A 14784-nucleotide genomic window follows, 5' to 3' on the forward strand; every position below is an offset into this window, starting at 1 on the left:
GCAAGGTATTACAAAGCTTGGAAGCATTATAGGAGAAGAGACGTCCGCCGCTTCTGGACCTCCTAATTCTGGGAACGGACGCTAGATGAAGATCATTAGAACGTAGCTGTCTACGCGCTTTATAAGGTCCGACAAAAGATAAAATGATATCCAGTCCCCTTCCCCCCATCATCATATGGGTAGTGCAAAGAGCTTTAAAATGAACCCTTTCCTGAATAGGGAGCCAATGTCAGGATCTGAGGGCGGGTTTGGAAGATTGACGACTAGGGACACCCTCAAGAGTCCGCGCGGCACAGTTTTGCATAATTTGAAGTTTCTTTAGACCGCACTTGGGGCACCAAGATAAAGGGCATTACCATAGTCCAGGCGAGATAAAATAAGCACCTGGACTACGGGCTTCCTTACTAAAGGAGGAAACTGGGGTAGCACTTTACGCAACAATCTTAGGATGCCAAAGCAAGAGGTAATTGCTTTCCTGGCTTGAATTTTAAGATTGAGTCAAGCCAGAAACCCAAGCTCTTTATTTCCGATTTGGGCGCCGGTGGAGGGCCCATGCATGGTGGCCAGATGGAGGCAACCTCAGGGGGGGAGGGGTTACCGAGCAGCATAAGCTCAGTCTTTTCCCCATTCAATTTAAGATGGGAATGACACATCCATCTCATCACCTCCTCGAGGCAGGGGCCGAGACCCATTGAGGGGGCACTTTTATGGTTGAATAAAATAAATAAATCGTAAATCATGCGTTCTTGTATAGCGCCTTTTCACCTAAGGTCTCAAGGCGCTTGCTTTGGGAACCCGTCCTGGCCTTTCCCTGTGAGATTACCCCTACTGGGCATCCCCAAGGTGAAGACCAGGCATCCCATCGCGGTGGGGCCGTAGTGGAGATTAAGCAAGCTATTGCCCAGAGTTGCAGAGTGTGAACCCATGATTCGAGTAGGCACCGAAGCGAGAATTATCGAGTCCGTGGACATTTTGAGCTCAAGACCCTGCCGCGTCGGGGATTGAACTCTGGTCCCAGATCTGACCTCTGCATCAGGGACTGCCTCCTCTAACCGGTGAGCCACACTTCTCCACTATGACACCACTAATTGGGTATCATCAGCATATGTAATTATATGCACCCCAAATGGCAAGACAATCTCTGCAAGGGGGCCATATAAGCGTTAAAAAGAGTGGGACTCAGAGAAGACCCCCGAGGCACTCCACAATACAAAGGTCTGGAACTTGAGATGGCCTCTCCCCCGAAAACCTGGTAGGATTTATCCTCCAAAAGGGAACACAACCAGTCAAGCGCTGTTCCTCTTACACCCAACTCCTTAAGTCGGTGAATAAGGATGCAGTGATTCATCGTGTCAAATGCCGCCCTGAGATCTAACAATATCATGGCTAAGGATCCTCCTGCATCGAGGATTCTTCTTGAGTCCTCTACGGTGGCCAATAAAGCAGCCTCAGTCCCCTGCGAGGGGCCAAATCCAGTTTGGTTTGGATGTAGAAGCTTACCCACTTCCAGGTGCTTGGAGAGAGCCATATTGACAGACTTCTCTGCGATTTTACTCACCCAGGGTGAAAGTGAAATGGGGCGATAGTTGGCAGGACAGTCTGGACCTAAGCCAGGCTTCTTCATTCTGGCATTTAGAGGGCTTGTTGATCAGTGCTGCACTTGGCCCTGGCTGCTCCATTCTACATTCCATTACTTTTGTTTCCTATTTTTCATTGGAGATGGATTTATAGACTGTTTTTGCCTCTGGAGGCAAAAATAGTCAGATTGGGTTGACTAACCTGAGTATTTTTGACTATAATAGGCCTTTCTTCAGTTTTAGCCCCCTAATGCCAGAATTTGTATCGCCTTCACACTAGTGTTAGCCGCAGTATTCACCGCAGCTACCTGAAACTATCACATGTAACGAAGTATTGTAAATTCTTTTCTAACAGGGTGATCATTTTTGGTGATAGGCCACATTAAGAAAACTGCTTCACATATAGCGCAAGGTGCCTAGAGCCAAAAACTGAGCTGCACAGTACAATGTTTTTTCATTGTGTACCAAGTAAAGACCAATTGATATGGTCAAATATGTAGAGTGAAAAATGTGTATGAAGGAATCCTATATGTTTCTGAAATGGCTGCATGATGTGGAGTTCAGAAGCATTGGTTATTTGTACTCTGAATGTGTGCGTACTCAAACTAGTACATGATTTAGAGGATATTTTCAAAATGTCTTCTTTTTTACACCCTGACTTACATTTGGAAGGCATGAATGCAGCGAAATCAAATTGGCAATAACATGTCTTCTAATAAAAATGGTATATCACATGTTTGTGGGTAGGCCTGCAGCCTGTGATAGGAATTGGGCAAAATCACAAGTACACATCACATTTTTCCACTGAAAACTGACCCTTTTTTTAATGTGTGTAGCTATGGATTTTGGACCTTAGCGCAGCCAGCACCTTGGCAACCAAGCAAACCTGCACATATTTGAAAAGTAAACCCCTGGGAAAATCTAAGGTTGGAGAAACTTGCATGACTCTCACCAGGTTTTTGTGCACAGAATACCTTACAAACCTCAAACGTTTTATTAAAAAAACTAATTTTCTTACATTTATGTCTTGGAAAGTTTTGGAATATGTGGAGAGCCGCAAAGTTCCTTCCAACCAGCATTCCCCCACATCCCTTGATAAAAGTTGCACCTCACTTGTGTGGATAGGCGTCGTGGTTGCGATAGGAAATGGCCCAAAACGTAACATGGATGCATTATATCTTTCCATTCAAAACTGCCCCTTTTTTTTCAAAGTGGGTAGTTGTGGATTTTGGGCCTTAAGTCAGACAGTTTCTAGGGAAACCCAGCAAACCTGCTAATTTTTAAAAATTAGACTCCTGATGCGTCCAGGATTGGGTAACTGGCAGGGCTCTCACCAGGTTTGCTCACCCAGAATGACTTGCAAACCTCCAACTTTGACTAAAAAACACATTTCACTCCAATGTCTGTGATGGAAAGTTCAGGAATCTATGGGGAGCCTCATACCTACTTCCACCCATCATTCCATAAAGTCTCCAAATATAAACAGTACCTCACTTGTGTGGATAGGCTTAGTGCTCACAACAGGAAGATTGCAAAAAACACAGTTGATGGACAGAATGCAGAACAATGTCTTACATTCACCCCAGTACAACGATCTGGGCCTAAATCCATAGTTTTTTTGCACTCCACACCACCCTAGGTCAGACACTGGCTATGTGCAAATCAGCCTTGACCCTGTGCCTCATGGGAACAGTCCAGCCCGAACTACCAAGCCATGTCTTTCCTAGACCGGAATCAAGCATCCAAGGACCGGTTTCTGGCTATCAAGCTTCTTCAGCCTGGATAGCTTGACTCCAGTGATGTGGAGAGCCTGGGACTCACGTCTGAGCATACCCAGCCCACTCTGGGTGAAAATTGCAAAAAACACAGTTGATGGACAGAATGCAGAACAATGTCTTACATTCACCCCTGTCCAATGATCTGGGCCTAAATCCATCGTTTTTTTGCACTCCACACCACCCTAGGTCAGACACTGGCTATATGCAAATCATCCTTGACCCTGTGCCTCATGGGAACAGTCCAGCCCGAACTACCAAGCCATGTCTTTCCTAGACCGGAATCAAGCATCCAAGGACCGGTTTCTGGCTATCAGCCTTCTTCAGCCTGGATAGCTTGACTCCAGTGATATGGAGAGCCTGGGACTCACGTCTGAGCATACCCAGCCCACTCAGGGTGAAAATTGCAAAAAACACAGTTGATGGACAGAATGCAGAACAAGGTCTTACATTCACCCCAGTACAACGATCTGGGCCTAAATCCATCGTTTTTTTGCACTCCGCACCACCCTAGGTCAGACACTGGCTATATGCAAATCAGCCTTGACCCTGTGCCTCATGGGAACAGTCCAGCCCGAACTACCAAGCCATGTCTTTCCTAGACCGAAATAAAGCATCCAAGGACCGGTTTCTGGATATCAGCCTTCTTCAGCCTGGATAGCTTGACTCCAGTGATGTGGAGAGCCTGGGACTCACGTCTGAGCATACCCAGCCCCCTCGGGGTGAAAATTGCAAAAAAAACAGTTGATGGACAGAATGCAGAACAATGTCTTACATTCACCCCAGTACAACGATCTGGGCATAAATCCATCGTTTTTTTGCACTCCACACCACCCTAGGTCAGACACTGGCTATATGCAAATCAGCCTTGACCCTGTGCCTCATGGGAACAGTCCAGCCCGAACTACCAAGCCATGTTCCTAGACCGGAATCAAGCATCCAAGGACCGGTTTCTGGCTATCAGCCTTCTTAAGCCTGGATAGCTTGACTCCGGTGATGTGGAGAGCCTGGGACTCACGTCTGAGCATACCCAGCTGTCATGAAGCGTACCTAAATTCCTTGGAATCCGTGGGAGGAGGCGGCTTGAAGGATCTCTCTAGATGAGAAATTCCCAACTCCCCTACACCCCTGGACCCAGAGTACTCTTAGCCCAGGAATGAGGGGGAAAGGGGAAGTGGATAAACAAAGAGAGACTGCCCACACAGGTTTCTTCAACTACTCTTCTCACTGGTAGCTCGTCACCTGCAACAGTAAGCAAATTATTAATACAGTTCCCAAAAACTACTCTGGTTCTCAACTGAAATCTACTCTTCGAATATATACCTGTTAACGTGTGGACACTAGCCACTCCAACCAGCTGAAGATTTTAAAGGTGGTATAATATAGTATCATTAATATGCATATCAAGGAATACCCTACTATACTTGACGTCTTCAATGCTCTAGAAGGCTGTCGAATAAACTGCTGGACTAACGCTGAGTAAGAGTCTGATAGTTCTGGATAATAACTATTTACAATTCTGGATTCTGTGGCTGAAGTCCGGAGATATTGCAACCCTTTGAAGAGGCACAAAATTCTCAAGAATACGATGCAGCAGGATACAGGAATTGGCGGTTACTAGGAATGGAAGTCTTACCGCTTTCATGAAGTTTCTGCACCACAGAATATAAGAGACTCTTCCTACCAGGCGCTCGATAGGAATGGAGACTTCTAGGCTGCACTGGAACTCGGGACAGAATACAGAGCTGAAAATAAGCACACTCTGACGGGTCTATTGGAAGCGTCAAAAGTGCTCAAGGAGTTGGAATGTGAACACGGAGAATATCTCTGAGGGAATACCAATTCCGAAGGGGGAAACAGATAGGACTGAAGCGGTTCTAGAGACGCACTCAGAAAGACGCGTCCAACCACCAGGGAAATGACAGTTGAAGTGCGCCGCGCGAAATACGCGAGCGCACAAAATGGCCGACAGAACCCCAAAGGCTAGAACGCCAATGTTACCAAGCTGTGGAACAATCAGGAAGTGTCACAGAAAAATCACTTGCATCTCAATCGCGCTACTCTCTGTCTCCAATTACAAGCAGAGAGCGAATGGGCGAACCCAACACAGACCTTAAATATAGGATTTGGGACTGAGCTTACAGCTACCGACGGGGACCTGACAGTACCCCCCTCTCTAGGCTTCTGAGGATGTGTCTTGTGAAATTCCGCTACCAATCGTGGAGCATGAACATTCTTGCTAGGCTCCCATGATCGATCTTCAGGACCGAAACCTTTCCAGTCTACTAGGTAGAAAGACGCGTCCAACCACCAGGGAAATGACAGTTGAAGTGCGCCGCGCGAAATACGCGAGCGCACAAAATGGCCGACAGAACCCCAAAGGCTAGAACGCCAATGTTACCAAGCTGTGGAACAATCAGGAAGTGTCACAGAAAAATCACTTGCATCTCAATCGCGCTACTCTCTGTCTCCAATTACAAGCAGAGAGCGAATGGGCGAACCCAACACAGACCTTAAATATAGGATTTGGGACTGAGCTAACAGCTACCGACGGGGACCTGACAGTACCCCCCTCTCTAGGCTTCTGAGGATGTGTCTTGTGAAATTCCGCTACCAATCGTGGAGCATGAACATTCTTGCTAGGCTCCCATGATCGATCTTCAGGACCGAAACCTTTCCAGTCTACTAGGTAGAACAAACAATTCTTTCTCAATTTTGAGTCCAAAATCCTCTTCACCTCAAACTCTTCTGCAGACTGGACTCGAACTGTAGCTGGGGGAAGGGATCGTCGAAGATTTGGTGGATTTCGTTTTATTAAGGAAACATGAAAGGTGGGATGAATTTTCATGGACTTTGGAAGAGCCAACTTAACACTGACTGTGTTTACCATGCTCACTACAGGATAAGGACCCACAAATCGAGGCTGAAACTTCCTGTTCCCAACCAACCGCATATGGCGAGTGGAAACCCAAACCAGATCCCCTACCTCAAATTCTGGACTCTCCCTACGTTTCTTGTCTGCCTGCATCTTATAGTCAAGTTTTGCTTTTGAGAGATTAACTGACGCTGACTGAAAAGTCTTATGCAAATTTTGAATTACCTCTTCTGCCGCTGGAACCTCAACCTCCACTCTACCCACTAACATGTTGGGATGTCTACCGGAATTGAGGAAGAATGGGGAGTAGCAGTAGCAGAATGGACAGAATTGTTTTAAGCAAACTCCGCAGTACTCAATAGAGAGGGCCACTCTCCTTCTTGATCCATTAAATACATGTGAAGGTACTGCTCCAACTCCTGATTCACTCTCTCCGTCTGTCCATCGGGCTCCGGATGGAAACTGGTGGACAGACGGGAATCAACTCCTAATCCCTTCAAGAAAGACCTCCAAAATCGAGAAACAAACTGTGATTCTCGATCGGAGATCACTATCTTTGGAATCCCATGCAATCGAACTATATGCTGAACAAACAAGGTTGCCAATTGGGGGGCTGTAGGTAGGCCTTTCAGGGGAATGAAGTGGCTCATCTTGGTGAACTGATCAACCACCACCCAGATTACTGAATAAACCTGACTAGATGGTAGATCTACAATAAATTCCATTGAAATGGTATGCCACTGGGAAGAAGCTATGGGCAAGGGCATAAGTAAACCTTGGGGTGGCTGTCTAGAACTCTTCCCCTTTACACACTGCTCACAAGTGGCGATGTGCTGCCTAACCTGCGCGTCCATGCCTGGCCAAAAATAGGTCCTCTTCACCAGATCAAGAGTCTTGACTGCTCCCTTATGACCTGCCAACGGATGATCATGAAACTGTTGAATGATTTCAGACTGTAACTCTTCACCTGGGACAAACAGCTTCCCTTGAAAATAAGGTTTCCCATCCTTAATTTCTCTTTCAGGACCTTCAGATATCCAATTTGGGAATTCACTTCCTTGGAAGGCTTCTCTGAAACGCTTTTCCAATTCATCCTCCACAACAACAGCGACAATCTTATCTTGTGGAATGATATAACCCTCCACCATCTTGTCAGTTACATCACCAAGACTTAAACGAGAAAGGGCATCAGCTTTTCCATTTGCCGATCCAGGTTTGTATGTTAAAACAAAATCATAGTCCGCAAAGAAAAGAGATCATCTCAACTGACGGGGTGAGAGAGTTCTGGCAGATTTTAAGAATTGCAAATTGCGATGATCAGTGAACACCGTTATCACATGCTTAGCTCCAAGCAGATAATGCCTCCAAATCTTGAATGCCTCTTTTACTGCCAAAAGTTCTTTATCTGCAATGGAGTAATTTATTTCAGCAGTCGATAGCTTTCGAGAATGATAAGCCACTGGATGTAATTGCCCAGTTTGTTTCTGTCGCTGAGAAAGAATGCCTCCAATAGCGAAATTTGAAGCATCTGCTTCCACGAAAAAAGGTTCCTTCAAATCTGGGTGTTGCAAAACTGGAGCAGGTACAAAAGCTTCTTTTAACAGTTGAAAGGCTTCTTCAGATTCTTTTCCCCAAACAAAACGCTCATTCTTCTTCAGTAGACGAGTAATTGGGCTGACTTTCTCAGAGAAATTTTGAATGAACCGCCGATAAAAATTTGCGAATCCCAAAAACTCTGTATCTCCTTGATGGATCTTGGGGCAGGCCAAGATCTTATTGCTTCCAACTTAGAATCATCCATGTTGACGCCTTCAGGAGAAAGAATAAAGCCCAAGAATTCCACTTTGGCTGAATGAAAAACACATTTTTCCAATTTTACATACAATTGATGCTTCAGCAAACGCTCTAAGATGACTCGAACATGTTGGACATGTTCTTCCAAATTGTTTGAGAAAATGAGAATGTCACCTATATAGACGACGGCAAAGCGATCCAAAAAATTCCCGTAAGACGTCATTTATGAAATGCTGGAATGCGGCTGGGGCGTTGCATAAGCCAAAGGGCATCACTTGATACTCAAACAGACCCAGCTGAGTGCAAAATGCTGTCTTCCACTCCTCACCCTCAGCCATTCGTACCAGGCGATACGCTCCCCTCAAATCCAATTTGGTGTAGATACTCGCACTCTTCACTTGATCAAGGAGCACGGAAATGAGAGGTAACGGGTAGCGGTTCTTCTTGGTGACCAGGTTTAAAGCACGATAGTCTATGCAAGTTCTCAGGGTCCCGTCCTTCTTAGGTATAAAGAAGAGGGGGGAAGACACTGGCGACTGGGAGGGTCGGATGAAACCACTCTCAAGGTTCTGCTCAATATATTCTTTTAGATGTTTATTCTCTGGTTCAGATAGAACATAAATGCGACTACAGGGTAAAGTAGCCCCTGGCTCCAGCTCTATGCGACAATCATACTCCCTTGAGGAGGTAATTTTCGCGCTTCTTTTTCATTAAAGACTTCCTTTAAATCGAGATAGACTTCAGGAATTTAGGGGACTTCCACAGTACAGATCATAGACATTTGATTAGCCAAATTTGAAGACATGGTCGTCTGATGAAGATCAGATGGAACATGAAAACAGTGCTCAGTACAACATTTTGAAGTCATCTCCACAGTACGTTTGGCCCAATCGATCTTAGGGTTATGCTCAGTGAGCCAAGGCAGAGCCAAAATCATTTGGAACTGCGGTGCATCAATTAGGCTAAAACTGATATAACTCCGATGCTCTCCGGGACCCACAACTGTAATGACCTCAGTATCAAAAACTATTGGGCCAGATGATAACTCGGTGCCATCCACTGCTCGCACTGGTTCAGGTTTCAATTTCTTTTCAAACTGGATTTCCACCAATTTTGCAAACTGTAAGTCACAGAAGTTTCCTGTTGCACCGGAATCCAACATCACAGACACTTTTTCCTCCCGGACTTTACCAAACCATATAGTACAGGACAAGATCAAGTGTGGAGCCACCGGCTGCAATTCATTTGCCAATAATTGAGGATTGGGAGTTGTCTCCTGGGCTGCTCCCACCAGTGCAACTCCGTCTACTGGTGGAGCTTGTCTTTTACCCACAAATTGGTCTTAGGTTTCTTTGGGCATTCTTTGACAAAATGGCCCGACTGACCACAATACATACATAATTTGCCTAAACGTCGCTTTTCTCTCTCCTCCTGAGAGAGAGGGCCTCGAACGGCGCCAATCTGCATGGGTTCCTCACTAGTATTTGCTTCGCTGTTCTTGAGTGGTTCGGAACGTACTCGGTCAAATCGTGGCGGGAAGGGCTTAACGTCCTTTCGTTTCTCACTGCGACGTTCCGCTTGCCTTTGATCAATTTGAAGGACTAAATCTATGAGTTCAGAAACATCCGTTGGTCTCTTTGGGATTTGAGACAGACCATCCTTCAACTCATCCCTTAAACATCTGTAAAAAATAGCCGCTCTCTTCGCTGCTGGCCAGTTAGTTTCAATGATTAACTTATTGTACTGCGCCAGATACGCCACAAGCTCTCTGTTACCCTGTTTCAGGTCCAATAACTCGTTATCTGTAGTCTGAGAGATTGTGCGTCGATCAAAGATTCGTAGAAATTCTGCCTTGAAATCTTCAAATTTATACAAAACCGGATCATTAGAGGAGACCAGAGGCATGGACCACGCAGCTGCGTCACCACTAAGATAGGACAGCACAAATGCCACCTTAGACTGATCCTCCTTAAACAAAATGGGTTTACAGAGAAAATGCAGTGAACACTGTGTCAAAAAGATTTGAGCCTTGTGAGGATCTCCTTGGAATCTTTCGGGAGGGGCCAAAGGAATTGTTGGAGACATGGCATGGACTACTTGCGTGGTTAATGCAGATGATGACGAGCGAGAAGGAGTAAAGGTTGGAAACTTAAGCCCCCCAAAATTAGGGCTGGGACTCACTGAAAGCTCTTCAACCCGCTGCCTCAAATAACTCGCCTCCTGATTGGACTTCCTAACCTCTTCCCTGGTTTCACTTAGCTGTTTTTGCAAATCCTCCAGAATGGTTGCCAGGTCCTTAACATCAAAACCTTCAGCCATCTTGCTCAGACGGAAAGAAATGTTTGGGCACTTCAATCTGTCATGAAGCGTACCTAAATTCCTTGGAATCCGTGGGAGCAGACGGCTTGAAGGAACTCTCTAGATGAGAAATTCCCAACTCCCCTACACCCCTAGACCCAGAGTACTCTAAGGCCAGGAATGAGAGGGAAAGGGGAAGTGGATCAACAAAGAGAGACTGCCCACACAGGTTTCTTCAACTACTCTTCTCACTGGTAGCTAGTCACCTGCAACAGTAAGCAAATCATTACTACAGTTCCCAAAAACTACTCTGGTTCTTAACTCAAATCTACTCTTCTAATATATACCTGTTAACGTGTGGACACTAGCCCCTCTCTGTAAGTCGTTTAATGTTTTCAATTTGAGTCTAAAAGATGGATACTGTATCCAGGAATGCAGCAAATTCAACACTGATATGTAGATACTCCAACCAGCTGAAGATTTTAAAGGTGGTATAATATAGTATCATTAATATGCATATCAAGGAATACCCTACTATACTTGACGTCTTATATGCTCTGGAAGGCTGTCGAATAAACTGCTGGACTAACGCTGAGTAAGAGTCTGATAGTTCTGGATAATAACTATTTACAATTCTGGATTCTGTGGGTGAAGTACGGAGATATTGCGACCCTTTGAAGAGGCACAAAAGTCTCAAGAATACGATGCAGCAGGATACAGGAATTGGCGGTTACTAGGAATGGAAGTCTTACCGCTTTCAAGAAGTTTCTGCACCACAGAATATAAGAGACTCTTCCTACCAGGCGCTCAATAGGAATGGAGACTTCTAGGCTGCGCTGGAACTCGGGACAGAATACAGAGCTGAAAAGAAGCACACTCTGACGGGTCTATTGGAAGCGTCAAAACTGCTCAAGGAGTTGGAATGTGAACACGGAAAATATCTCTGAGGGAATACCAATTCCGAAGGGGGAAACAGATAGGACTGAAGCGGTTCTAGAGACGCACTCAGAAAGACGCGTCCAACCGCCAGGGAAATGACAGTTGAAGTGCGCTGCGCGAAATACGCGAGCGCACGAAATGGCCGACAGAACCCCAAAGGCTAGAACGCAAATGTTACCAAGCTGTGGAACAATCAGGAAGTGTCACAGAAAAATCACTTGCATCTAAATCGCGCTACTCTCTGTCTCCAATTACAAGCAGAGAACGGATGCCCGAACCCAACACAGACCTTAAATATAGGATTTGGGACTGAGCTAACAGCTACCGACGGGGACCTGACACCAGCCCACTCAGGGTGAAAATTGCAAAAAACACAGTTGATGGACAGAATGCAGAACAATGTCTTACATTCACTCCAGTACAACAATCTGGGCCTAAATCCATCGTTTTTTTGCACTCCACACCATCCTAGGTCAGACACTGGCTATTTGCAAATCAGCCTTGACCCTGTGCCTCATGGGAACAGTCCAGCCCAAACTACCAAGCCATGTCTTTCCTAGACCGGAATCAAGCATCCAAGGACCGGTTTCTGGCTATAAGCCTTCTTCAGCCTGGATAGCTTGACTCCAGTGATGTGGAGAGCCTGGGACTCACGTCTGAGCATACCCAGCCCACTCGGGGTGAAAATTGCAAAAAACACAGTTGATGGACAGAATGCAGAACAATGTCTTACATTCACCCCAGTACAACGATCTGGGCCTAAATCCATCATTTGTTTGCACTCCATACCACCCTAGGTCAGACACTGGCTATATGCAAATCAGCCTTGACCCTGTGCCTCATGGGAACAGTCCAGCCCGAACTACCAAGCCATGTCTTTCCTAGACCGGAATAAAGCATCCAAGGACCGGTTTCTGTCTATCAGCCTTCTTCAGCCTGGATAGCTTGACTCCAGTGATGTGGAGAGCCTGGGACTCAGGTCTGAGCATACCCAGCACACTCGGGGTGAAAATTGCAAAAAACGCAGTTGATGGACAGAATGCAGAACAATGTCTAACATTCACCCCAGTACAACAATCCGGGCCTAAATCCATCGTTTTTTTGCACCCCACACCACCCTAGGTCAGACACTGGCTATATGCAAATCAGCCTTGACCCTGTGCCTCATGGGAACAGTCCAGCCCGAACTACCAAGCCATATCTTTCCTAGACCGGAATCAAGCATCCAAGGACCGGTTTCTGGCTATCAGCCTTCTTCAGCCTGGATAGCTTGACTCCAGTGATGTGGAGAGCCTGGGACTCAGGACTGAGCATACCCAGCCCACTCGGGGTGAAAATTGCAAAAAACACTGTCCATCAACTGTGTTTTTTGCAATTTTCACCCCGAGTGGGCTGGGTATGCTCAGACGTGAGTCCCAGGCTCTCCACATCACTGGAGTCAAGCTATCCAGGCTGAAGAAGGCTGATAGCCAGAAACCGGTCCTTGGATGCTTGATTCCGGTCTAGGAAAGACATGGCTTGGTAGTTCGGGCTGGACTGTTCCCATCGGAAATCAAAATCTGTTTTCCCCGAAAAACTGGTGGCCGGACGATGCTGAAGCCCCCCCTAATACCATCTTGTCTGCTCGAAACCTGGGCATTAAATTTGATGACCAACTGTGCTTTAAACAGCAAGCGGCGGCCGTAGCTGGTATGTGTTTCCACATAATTAAATCTCTGAGGAATTTTTTTGACCTTCTTCCTCTGTCAGCCAGAAAATCAGTCGCAGTTGCCTTAATAACTTCGAGGCTGGACTACTGTAATAGCCTATATGCTGGAGTCAATAAGTCCGTACTCCATAGGCTACAGATGGTCCAACATGCTGCTGCCCGGCTCGTGCTACGCTGGCCCCGTAAGTCATCTGTGTCAGCTGCGCTTAAAGCGCTGCATTGGCTACCAATTGGCAAAAGGATCCTATTTAAGATTTTGCTGATCACATTTAGAGCCTTTCAACAGCAAGGGCCTAAATATCTGTGTAACAGTTTTAAACGGTACCATCCCACCCGTTGTCTGAGGTCTGGTAGTCAGAACCTGCTAATAATCCCCAGATTCAGCCTGGCCACCAAAGGAGGAAAATCTCTCTTCGTCCTGGGTGCTTGGGCTTGGAACAAGCTTCCATTGTCCCACAAAACTCAGTTTAGGAAAGCTTTAAAAACCTGGGTGTTCTCTTACAGATGTGGCCTGCAGAGCGTTAGTGTAAAGTGTAAAGCATTTTCCATCGAGTTGATCTCTTTCCCTCAACCTTGTCATCTGTTTGTTTGAGCGCCAAGATACTCCTTGGAGTGATAGGTGCGCTATAAAAGTGTCCTTTACATTTACATTTACATTTACATGAGGCACAGGGTCAAGGCTGATTTGCATATAGCCATTGTCTGACCTAGGGTGGTGTGGAGTGCAAAAAAACGATGGATTTAGGCCCAGATCTTTGTACTGGGGTGAATGTAAGACATTGTTCTGCATTCTGTCCATCAACTGTGTTTTTTGCAATTTTCACCCCGAGTGGGCTGGGTATGCTCAGACGTGAGTCCCAGGCTCTCCACATCACTGGAGTCAAGCTATCCAGGCTGAAGAAGACTGATAGCCAGAAACCGGTCCTTGGATGCTTGATTCCGGTCTAGGAAAGACATGGCTTGGTAGTTCGGGCTGGACTGCTCCCATGAGGCACAGGGTCAAGGCTGATTTTCATATAGCCATTGTCTGAGCTAGGGTAGTGGTAGTGCAAAAAAACGATGGATTTAGGCCCAGATCTTTGTACTGGGGTGAATGTAAGACATTGTTCTGCATTCTGTCCATCAACTGTGTTTTTCACAAAAGGAAGAGGCACAAAACGGAACATATTCATATCACATTTTGACACTGAAAATTGACCCTTTTTGTGCAATGTGAATGGCTGTGGGTTTGGGCCCTAGCTCAGCCAACACTTAGGGAAACCTGCATATGTTTAAAATCTTAACAAATAGGGAAGTCCGGGAAATCATGCCATGTGTGGCTTTCACTAGGTAATTGTACTCAGAAAACCTTGCAAACGCTAAACTTTGGTTGAAAAAAATGTATATTGTTCTCAAATTTCTGTGACAGAAAGTTCTGGGAACTGTGGGGAGCCACAAATGTCATACCACTGTGAGCTCCCACATGTCCTCCCGATAAAAACTTGTGTCAAAGGACCAAGATACCACAACACAAACACTGCTAAAACACCTCCATTGATATATAAACAACAGTGATAGGTGCAGTATTTGGGGATGTGCTGTAGGGCCACCTATGCAGGCCTACAAACCAAATACATTTTTGAAAAGTAGACAACCAGGGGTTTCCAGGGTGGTGTGCCTTGTGAGAATCCAATGAGATTTTTTTTAACTCACAGAGCCTTGTACACCTTAATCTTTCTTTGAAATCACGCATTTTCCTTACATTTCTGTAATTGAAACTTCCAAAATCTGCAGGAATCCACTAAATTGCTGCCAGCCAATGTTACCCCACTTGGGCTG

The sequence above is a fragment of the Lissotriton vulgaris genome, unplaced genomic scaffold, assembly GCF_964263255.1.
Source record: "Lissotriton vulgaris unplaced genomic scaffold, aLisVul1.2 SCAFFOLD_2224, whole genome shotgun sequence".
In the NCBI taxonomy this organism is placed as follows: domain Eukaryota; kingdom Metazoa; phylum Chordata; class Amphibia; order Caudata; family Salamandridae; genus Lissotriton; species Lissotriton vulgaris.